This window comes from Suricata suricatta, chromosome 1 (assembly GCF_006229205.1).
Source record: "Suricata suricatta isolate VVHF042 chromosome 1, meerkat_22Aug2017_6uvM2_HiC, whole genome shotgun sequence".
In the NCBI taxonomy this organism is placed as follows: domain Eukaryota; kingdom Metazoa; phylum Chordata; class Mammalia; order Carnivora; family Herpestidae; genus Suricata; species Suricata suricatta.
The window spans coordinates 56,692,137-56,702,412 of record NC_043700.1 but is presented as its reverse complement, the minus strand read 5'-3'; the positions used below and the strand labels follow the sequence as shown (position 1 = coordinate 56,702,412).

The window sequence follows — 10,276 nt, the reverse complement described above, 5'->3', positions numbered from 1 at the left end:
CACACACACACACACACACACAGAGTACATTTATTTGGAATTCCTACTAGAGTTCCCCTTCTTCTATTATCTATTTTATACCAGTCCCAATATAACTCTAAAGTTTTTTATGACAAAAATTCAAATTAGTTAATATGGTAGAAATTCAAATTGACAAGAAGACAGACATTCAGGCCTGGCTTTAGACAGAAAAAATCTATTTTTTAGAAGAAAAAAACCTATTTGGGGGGCACCTGGGTGGCTTAGCTGGATGAGCATCTGACTCTCAAGTTTGGCTCAGGTCATGATCTCATGGTTCCTGGGATCAAGCCTCACTTTGGGCTCCATGCTGTCAGTGTGGAACCTGCTTGATATTCTCTTGTCTTTTTCTCTCTTTCTGTTCTCGCTTGCTCATGTGCGCTCTCTCCTCCTCTCTCTATCTCTCTTTCAAAATAAATGCTAATGAAAACAAAAACTAAATAAATAAATTTTAAAAAATCTATTTGATAACAAATGTAACAGCAGCCCTAATGCATTGAGAAGCCTCTGAATGATATAAGGAGCACGGGATACACCATCCATGATGCATAATAAATATAGTAATGAGTTTATAGCACATTAAAGTTTTCCGAGTGGTTTCATGAGTAGTATCTAGTTTGTTTCTCACAACATCTTTGTGAGTGGTTTGTGTTATCAGTATAAGTGGAATATGCGAGTGTGTGTGTGAATGTGTGGGAAGGTGTTGTGCCATATGCACGTGTGCAGAAGAAGGAAGGGGGAACAAGACATTATTAACCCATTTCATAGATGAGGACATTAGAGGGGTAACCAACAATGTAACTTCAGTAGTACAGGCAGGTCCCAGAAAAAAAGATTTGAAACCAGTCTTGTACTTGCACCCCACTTCCCTCCACTAACCCAACAGCTCTAAGATTCTTTATGAAGTAGGAATTAGAGCCATCTCACAGGTCACCTACCCAGTAATGACTACACATGCAAGTGCCCTTCCACCGAGGAGGAAGGGAGGGGGGTACCTGCCTGGATTCCAGTCCCCAGTGCAGGTACCATGTGTGCCCCTGACTTGAGCATTTTAATTCTAAGAGCTCAGGGTCAGTCTGATGAGCAGCCTGTTGTTTTCTGAGACACCAGCTGAGGGAGCATTGTGGACACAGCAACTGAAGAAAAGCTCCCCAGCGGAGGATAGGTCCATGTGGCTGACCCACTATCTACATGAGCAGAGGTTTTAGAACAATTTAAGAAGTTGACTTGGCGAATCCTCTCAGCACCCTTAGGAGAGCAGATTTGTGATTTTCACACAATAACATACTATTTAAAAATATTGGATCTCGAGTCCTTTATTAAGCAGAATGCCAGGAAAACAGCATTGGCTAGATAAACTCCTTTCCCTGAAACCCAATAGAGTAATGTTGCTAACTAGTGTAGGTCTATCTGTAGGCTTGCGTTTTGGTAATTTTGCAGTTGGGAAGGAATGTCTTTGAAATTTTTGGTTTAGCTGGAGTGAGCACTTTAAGATATGTGCTCACAGCATCTCTCCTGGCCCTCAAGAGACCTGAAAAAGAAGCTGGCTTTTGATCCAAGCAGTGTTGGTCAGGATTCTATTTCCACCCCCATGAATAAGAAAGCCGAGCTTCTCCACTCCTTGATGCTAGGATTCCGCACACTCATGGCAAACCATCACGGACTAGAAGCTTCCCAAATGCGTGTAGCCACTCCCTTTTTAGAATGCAGCTCACATTTTTTACACACCTCATTAGACTTCTCAACTGAGCCTCAACTCAAGATTCTTCACCCAGCACAGCCCAGAATTGACTATTGTCTGGATGTAGGCCCCAATGATCTTAGCTATAGTTGATCATTGAGTTAGGAATTGTGAGGAGGAGAGGAGAGGGGCAACTCTCTACCTTTACTTCAGAACTTGTAAAACTGAGGTAGCCGGTAATTTATAGACCTAGCAACCTAAAACAGAAGTTGAATCAATGTCCAAGTATGGATTAGAATCCAGAATTGGGTTCTAATTATTAACCCAGTCTCTGATCATCGGCCCACCCACTGGTCCTACCAGCAGAGTTTATTGCTTCCTGGGGTCAAAGGGGTCATGCTTATGAGAGCAATTTGGGCATCTGTGAAATGGGCCTAATTGTAAATACCAGTAGTCTTTAAAACCTTAACTCACCAAATCAGCAGTTCAGTCTCTCAATCCTCCATTATTATTATTTTTCTTTTTTTGAAAATTTTGAATATATTCTTTCCTGGATTTCCTTTTAAAAAATCAAATGTGTCCTCAGGGCAAGGAGCTATGGCCAGGAACACCTTGCAGCTAGAGGGTAGGTGAAATGGGTACATGGGTACAATGTCCTGGATGGTACCTGTGTAGATCAGTGCTTCACAATGGCAGGGGGATTTTGTTTCCCAGGAAACATCTGCCAATGTCCAGAGACATTCTTGGTTGTCACAACTGGGAAGAGAGGCCGCTACTAGCACCTGCAGGACAGAAGCCAGACATGCTGCTAAATATCCAACAATGCACTGGGAAGTCCCCACAAAAAAGAATTCTTCACCCAAGAATGTCAATAGTGCTGACACTGAGAAACCCTGGTGTGTAGATAAAAACAACAATCTGCTCATCTTTCAAATGATGACATCTGGGAAGGTCTTCAAAAGTATAGGAATTTGGGAAATTCTAGAGTCATGATAATGTATCACCAAAGTAAAAAAACTTGAAGGCCATATAGTGTTATCTGGTCAAATGATTGCATAAAATTTAAAATAGTTTTCACCTTTTAGTTAGCTTGCTAGAACACACCCTTTTGCCCTTGAAGAACAGGAACTGGTTACATCATCCAGTAGCAGCCCTGCTTGGCTGAACCAGGAGATGGCTCACCAGGTTTTCCAGGAGAGACTACCCAGCACAGGTTCTGCCAGGGCCTCCAAAGTACAGGGAGGCTTTTGTCCTAGGGAGAGGGGAGGTGAAGGCGATTGCCAGGAGCCATTTGGCCAGTTCCTCCCATCAGGTTGCCCTTTGCATGGCTAAGGTTAGTCCTCACCAGCTGCCCTCTTGCCTGCTTGACTTGTCTCCTAGCATGCCATTTCTCTAACAGCACCACTGAGGAGTAAGAACTTCACTGCCCCTCCCCCACCTCCACCCGGCTGTTCCCTCCACACGGGAATCCACTCTATTGAGTTGGGAGAACTCTCCTGCCACTCTTAATAGCCAAAGAAGAGTCACCACTTAGCCTAATTGTACTCCAAGGACTCAGTTACAAGGCAGTGGAGAGCATAGAGACGGTGTGGTGTGTGAGGGGAGATTCAAATGGGCAGGGGACACTGAAGGGGAGAGGAAAGGGGGAGGATATAGCACTGCGAGGATTGTCACAGGATGAGGGTTTCCTGCTGCTCATCTGGAGAGCCAAATTCATTTATTTGGAAACTTGGTTGAGTCATTCTTAAGATGAATCTGGTGCTAACTGTTGGATTTGGGTCAGCCTTGAGTATGGCCTGAAAATGCTATGGAGTGGCCGTTCCTAGCAGTGGTGATCTCATACATCTGTGCAATTCTGAGTCACTGATTTGCTTTCTTCTCCCCTGACCCCATTCCCAGTTTCCAACCAGGATCATTGGTCGCCTTGGGAGTTTGGGAATTTGAATTTGTGAAAACTCCCTAGAGCCAAACCCCATAAGTTATAAAACTGGCCCATTATTCTGAGAATCTTCAAAGGTTAAAGAAATATTAGAAAGGGAAGGTGGGAGCTTCTTAAAGTCTATTTGCCCACGTCACCATCCCCGGATGGATTGTCTCTAGATTTTTTTAGGGAGAAAAGGAAATAGTGTCAGACACTTTTTTTTTCTAGCAGACTCTGTGTTAATAATTCTCAGGTTACGCTACTAAATTAAAATGTTTTAATGTAGGAAGAACAAGATATATTAAGGAATAGCCTGTTCAATCTGTATCAAATATCCCTTCAAATAAAATTATTTTCCTTCAGACAGTTTTCTTCCTTCAAGTATTTCCTTTGAAAGGCTTGATTTACAATCTCAAATAAAATTCGTTCCTTAATTTGTGGAACTTGCATTTTTTTTCCTGACAGTGAGTGTTCATGTTTGGATCAAAACTTGAACTTAAAATGAGTTCTGGAAGACTCTAGATAATAGGACAGCTATGAGACAGCTAGAGTAAAGCTAGCTATTGTCAAACATAAACTTATTGGTTCTCAAAACTGGCTCCCTGAGCAGAGAAAGTTTGCATCATTTTTAAAGCACTTTAATGTGCCGTAATTTGTCATTCATTATTGAAATATATGGTAAATTATGCTTCTAGAAAAGTTATCTCTCTAATCCATGTCTGATCTAATGGGACCAGCTGCTTCATACCAAAGGCAGGCTTCTTGTCAGCTTACTCCCTCAGGGCCAAACAGGTGTGGCCTAAGCCCCAGACTAGGTAGGAGACCTCCAAGGAAAGCCCAGGTGCTTTAGGAAGCTCCATGATGAGATCAGATATTGGCCCAAATCCCTCTGAGTCAGAATTCTGAGTCATTTTTTAAAGGCTATTTTTTATTCATTTCCTCCTGTGACTACCTGTGTCCATGCTTCACAGTCAAATGTTCTATAGCAGTGAGGTCTTCTTTCCTGGAATGACCCAGTCCACTCTTCCCCCTATCCCGACCTCCGTTTCCAAAAGTGTATTGGTGAGCCAACTCCTTCATATTCAAAAGCTCAAGACTGAGGAGAAAAAGTTAAAAATTCTATTCAGAACTGACACTCCATATTAAAGCTAGGAAAGGGAGGTTGGGGGGGTTATTGAGGGTGAGAGGTTTCGTTGTTCAATTATATTGAAATCCAGACATTCGCTGAGACTTCTTGCAACCGAGAGAATCGGCTCCTTTGCCCAGTATCATGCCTGGGAAAGACTTAAAGCCCTGAAGTTCTCTGAGGATTCTCGACTGCTTTTCCTCACATGATCACCTTTGCTTCTGTCCTGCTGCTCGGTTTGGCTCCAAGTCGACCTAAGTGTGAAACTCATCCCTTCACCAATTTTTGCAAGGAAGTCCCATTGCACCAGATGTCACATGGTAACAGAAATTGCTAAAGCCCCCAGGACTGGCACACTTAACCCCAAACTCTTTCGCCAGGTTGACCAGAAGTCTTGACCCCTCTGCAGAGGTCTTAGTGTAGCAAACCCCTACCGTGTGTCTTAAATCTCTTCCAGCATATAGTTCTCTTCATCGGAGAAATTTTGAGACCAGTTAATATCACCCTTGTTACAATATCATTAGGAATTCACAAGGGTAGCACTGGGGATTTCTATACAACAATGATACAACACGAATTCATATAACCTATTTAACAATCAAATATTTAGTGCCTCCTAAGTATCAGGACATGTGGTTTTGAACTTTACCTTTGGCAGTAGGAGTAAAGAATGCTTCCTTGTGACTACTGGAGACCTCCAGGAAGAAGATGTGCAAGGGACTGGGTGAGCGTACAGATGTTGATAGCACACTCTGGTCTTGGTAATAACTGATCTAACTGATTATTGAGCAAACCCATTCTTCAGTGTAGAAGGACAGATCATTATGGAGCAAAGAACGGGATGAAATAAGGGATGGAGAGCATTTTCTCTTCACTCAGAAGGGGATCTAAAAAGCATATACTTTCCATCATTTCATTGTCTAACCACCTCCCAGCTTCTTGCCAGCAGAGTTACTGCAACATCTCCTCCTACACAGTGAATGGCATTAGAGAGGTTTTCATAATCAAATGGGGCTCCATACACAAAGCCCAGGGTTCTATAGTCAGGTGATGGGTTCAAATCGCAGCCAGCCAGATACTTACCATTTAATTCTAAGTGGGTCCTTGCCTTTCTAAGCTTGAATTTCTTGGTTTATGAAGAGATCATGATATCCCCCTACAAAATTGGTGTGAGAATTAGAGATGCAGGTGTATCACGTAGCCTGGGGTGTAAGACACTCCATAAAAGGCAATCACAAGTTTCACTATTGCAGATCCTTTCTCATAAACAGTACAAACAGCCTTTCATGAAAATCTCACCTCCAACCCTAAGTATAACCTCAATAATATCAATTCTACATTTATACATGATTACTTCTATTTCCATGTAATGTTAGTACATCTTTTTAAACTGTATTTTGAAAAAAAAATAAACTGTATTTTGAGAAAATCCAAAATAATATGATTTTTGGTGTAAAACTCCTGGCCAAAAATTTTATTACATCTTCTTTCCTAAAAAAATAATAATAATAATAATAATAATGAAAACTTCTTTTATGTTAGTGACAGAAAATACTATTCTTCATTTAGCTTTAAAGAAATGTTGAATGTTTTCCATGGAGAATGACAAGAGGGTAAGGGACAAGACTTTAAAGTAATACGTATATAATCCTAAGAAGTCATTTATTTATTCGAGAGATAATTTCCAAAATATGGCTGAATGAAATAAGCCACGGAAAGATTACTCTTAATAATATTATTATGGATCATTATGAACTTGAAGAGAGGAGCCCCAAAATACCACAGGAAAAGCATAAAAGAGAAATGTTTACAGCAGGGAAAAAACAGTACTGTCCAAACAGAAGAGAAGCTTTACTCAGAACCTAAAATATCTGGAAGTGTTTTTATTTTGACACCTCAAAAACTGGTTGAGTCATGCTAAGCTGTGCCTCAAAAACCAATTGTTAGAAAAGGAGAATGAAATTTAATAAACTGATCTGTTCCTAAAATTCGGGGATTTCACTGCATAGAAACCACTTAGTTACAGCAAAAAATCAGGTTAAAATCTCTTATTTGATTTTGCCATTTGACACTTCTTCCATTACAGTTAATTCCTTAGATATCAAGTCACTATTGTAGAGATAGCAATTTGTGGTATTTCTGTTAAGTTCATTTTAATCTACAACATGTCTTTTCTAACTTAGTCTGATCTGTCTAGAAGCCAAGGTATAAAGAACAGTGCTATTATAATGCGTGAGGCAATGAGCCCTACAGGACCAAACTTGAAGAGGAATCTAGGTCAGTGTCCTGACAGATCTGAGCTTTAAAATTTAAAGACTCCTACATGTCTAGAACCATGCCAAGTAGTCACGTGATTTGAGGCTTTGTTTCTGAGATTTACAGTTGAGTAAAATGCAATATAATTGACCTCTTCCTTTAAAAAATAGTCAACTAATTCAAAGATTACTACAAGAGACTTAATGAAGGATAACACAGCAAAATTACTGATTTCAAATCGTGTTCTTTATATGTTTTATTTTATGGACTCTGGATTTTTAAAAAATCATGAAATACATTTTAAAAATGCTTATGGTTAATTTAATCTAATGCCTTAATAAGGTTTTCCCACATACTCTTATCAATTCTCATCTCTTTTACTAAGCTTTTTTTTTTTTCTTCAACTACAGTTAAAGGTTCTTGAACTTTTCCAAACATAGTAGGCCACTCACTCCAGCTTCTCTCTGCTGGGTCTGTTCTAATTAAAGGGAGTAAAAGAAATCTCTTGTCTTACTCTTCCTCCTCAGTATATATCTATTCAGCCAAGAAAAGTACTTTGTTTAATAAAGAGATTACCAATCACCAAGCAAAAAGAAGGGAAGATGGTATAGACACAGCCGTGGATAATCAAAAGTTTAGATTTGAAATTCACACAAAAAGCACATGTTTTCTTCCATGTGCAGGCTCAACCTTTCCCAGCTGGGTCTCTCTTGTCAATTTAATCTACTCAGGAATTGGAGGAGGGGAAGGCCGGAAAACAAAATAATGAAAGCAACTTGCTCATCCACAGACAAAGTGGAAATATGCAACTCTAATGAAATAGAATACAAGGAGTCCCTGTTTAAAAAAAAAAATAACACATTACAGTTTCCTTGCCAGTCAGTTGTTTGGAATCAGAATATATTTTCCATTAGAAGTAATGTTACAAAGCAGGCATACCTCTAAATTCCATCTAATTTGTTACATTGAGTTTGAAATAAACAAATAGAAGAAAACTGCTGTTGTAATTATAGTCATTTCAAAATTTTAAGACATAAAAGTGTTTTTTTATTATTATTATTTTTCAGAAGTGTTGTGCTTGTGGAAAGACATTGGGTGAGACAAGTTTATTGGAGGCTTGCAGGAAGGGGATGTCTGGGTAGTTTCAGACCACCGGACATTAATGGCCCCTTGGTTTTAGGTGTAGTGTTATTGGCTCTCTTACATTTGTCAGTCACAATTAGGAAAACTCTTGAAGTAACAAGTCAAGCAACACAAAGTAGAGGTTACAGGAAAAGGGGTTGTTTGGTTATTTTTAAAGAACTAGGGAAGTTTGGAAGAAAAGAGAGAAGTAAGGAGTTGCTGAATGATGATGTAAATGGAAGTAAAAGAGACGAAGGGTGAAATTCACCTATTGTCTACCCGTGAAAGACTGAAGAAAGGGACCTAGCTATAGGAAAGGCAAGGTGTGTGAAAAGTTAGGAAAAGAGGTCAATTTCTTATCCTGGTTTCCAGGTCACCCATCACTCCTGTTTAGTTACTATGCAGAGTAAACAAGGTGGTTTTTAAGGAATAACCTGAAAAAAGCAGAGGTGTGTAAGGGGAAGCAGTCTCCTATAAAATATTCACAAATCAGACGTTTGTAACACAGGAACTGAATTTTTTTTCCTTTTGATAAGTTTGTATAGAACTTAATGAAACCAGCAGAGTGGAAAGAGCATGTATTTGCAGTCATAGGAACTTGGATTTGAATTGTATCTCTGTTATGTGGTCTTGAACGAATGGTCTAACCTCTATGATGCTCAGTTGGGATATATTACAAATCAGTATAAAATGTTATTGTGAGGATTTTATATTTGCTAGTGTCAACTAGACATTCAATAACTGACACTTATCAGCTTTCTGAAATTTGCCAGTAACGCCTGACAGGTTATACATTCAGTGATATATATGTGGTGTTTGGACCTGTACCAAATTCAGTATATTTTTATCCTGTAATATATTTAAGTAGATAGCAGATCAAAAACATGATAAACATAACTAACTCTGTGTGGGATTGTCAGAGTCACTATAGAAATTTGACTGGGCTTATGACTTTCAAAAGGAATCCCAATTAATAGAATCTTCTTAGAGAGTTATCTATTCCAAGTAAATGAATTATCTCTTTTATAGCTAAAGGTCAAATGCATTTGAACTAGTCAGTGTGAGACTCATTTTATCAAGTGAATGGTAAATGAGCAAAAGGTATTGACTAGACATCACTAAAGACCGAAAATGAGTCTGTATCTGTCCTTGACCTCCATGAGGATGCACAGTGGTGGAGACTGAGGTTATTTGCTCTTTTTATTGAATTAATAATAATTTGGGTTCTTTAACAATACCTGTTAGTTTGCACATCTAGAACCAATTAAATACCAGGCTATTATAACTTTCCTAACTCTGCTGTACTGTGGCAAGTGTGGAAGAATAGATGAGAAACTTACACTTCCAAAGCACAATGATTTATTGGGAAGATCTGTCCTACATAATGAACAGATGGGATGACGCCAGAAGCACATGTATGGCCGTCCCCCAGAGACCTTCCTTCCTCTATAGATCACATCATCTACTCCAAATGCTTAAAAGGCTTTGAAGCCTTTACCCAAGACATTTATTAATTGAATAAGTGCATATTTATTAAAGTCAGTGTGCTGTCATTTTAATGCCAAAACCATGCCTCTCTATAAATGCTAGAGGTTCTCACTTAACGTAAAGTGTGGTTCTGTTAGAGTAAATGCATTAACCCATTTATAGTGAAGCAAGACAGTGTCTCCAGATTTCTATGGACATGTCCTTGGAGCTTGAGAGTGAGTATGGATATGTACTCGATCATAAGGTGCAAGATCTGAGAAACCTAAGAATAAAATGTGCCCTGCAGTGCATGGTCTTTGCCTCGTCCAGAGTACCCTACTTTGTTTATCACCAGAACAACCCATGCTAGCTACCCTTCTCTTGTCATAAGTAGAACTGCAGTAAGAGTTTTTGGTGGTTTGGGTATACATCATTTCATCCTGCATTGAAATCATACTTGTAGATTGTATGCACATTCCACAAAAACGTCTTGAGTACCTTTTATGTGCCAAATCTTATACTGGGCTCTATGGCTTTGAAGATGAACCGGACACCTACCTACAAAGAGTTCAGGGTAGAATGAAGAAAGAATATGCGTGATATGCATTATCTTGTAGTACATCTCACATGCTACAGGGATACTGTGAACCAAATCCTGAGAGAGGACTAATTACTCCTTGGGGAT

General features: G+C 39.4%; 1 protein-coding gene and 1 long non-coding RNA gene across 2 annotated transcripts in view; one reads left to right on the top strand and one right to left on the bottom strand.

Annotated features, from left to right (window-relative positions):
- LOC115300969 (palladin-like) overlaps window positions 1–10,276 on the top strand; it is a 201,220-nt gene that overhangs the window by 90,805 nt on the left and 100,139 nt on the right. The gene's annotated exons all lie outside the window — the stretch shown is intronic.
- LOC115291547 overlaps window positions 2,258–10,276 on the bottom strand; it is an 11,760-nt gene continuing 3,741 nt past the window's right edge. The window contains exons 2-3 of the long non-coding RNA XR_003908530.1: window positions 5,830–5,902; window positions 2,258–2,481 (exon numbers count right to left, since the gene is read on the bottom strand). This is a non-coding gene — a long non-coding RNA (uncharacterized LOC115291547). The remainder of the gene's footprint in view (window positions 2,482–5,829; window positions 5,903–10,276) is intronic.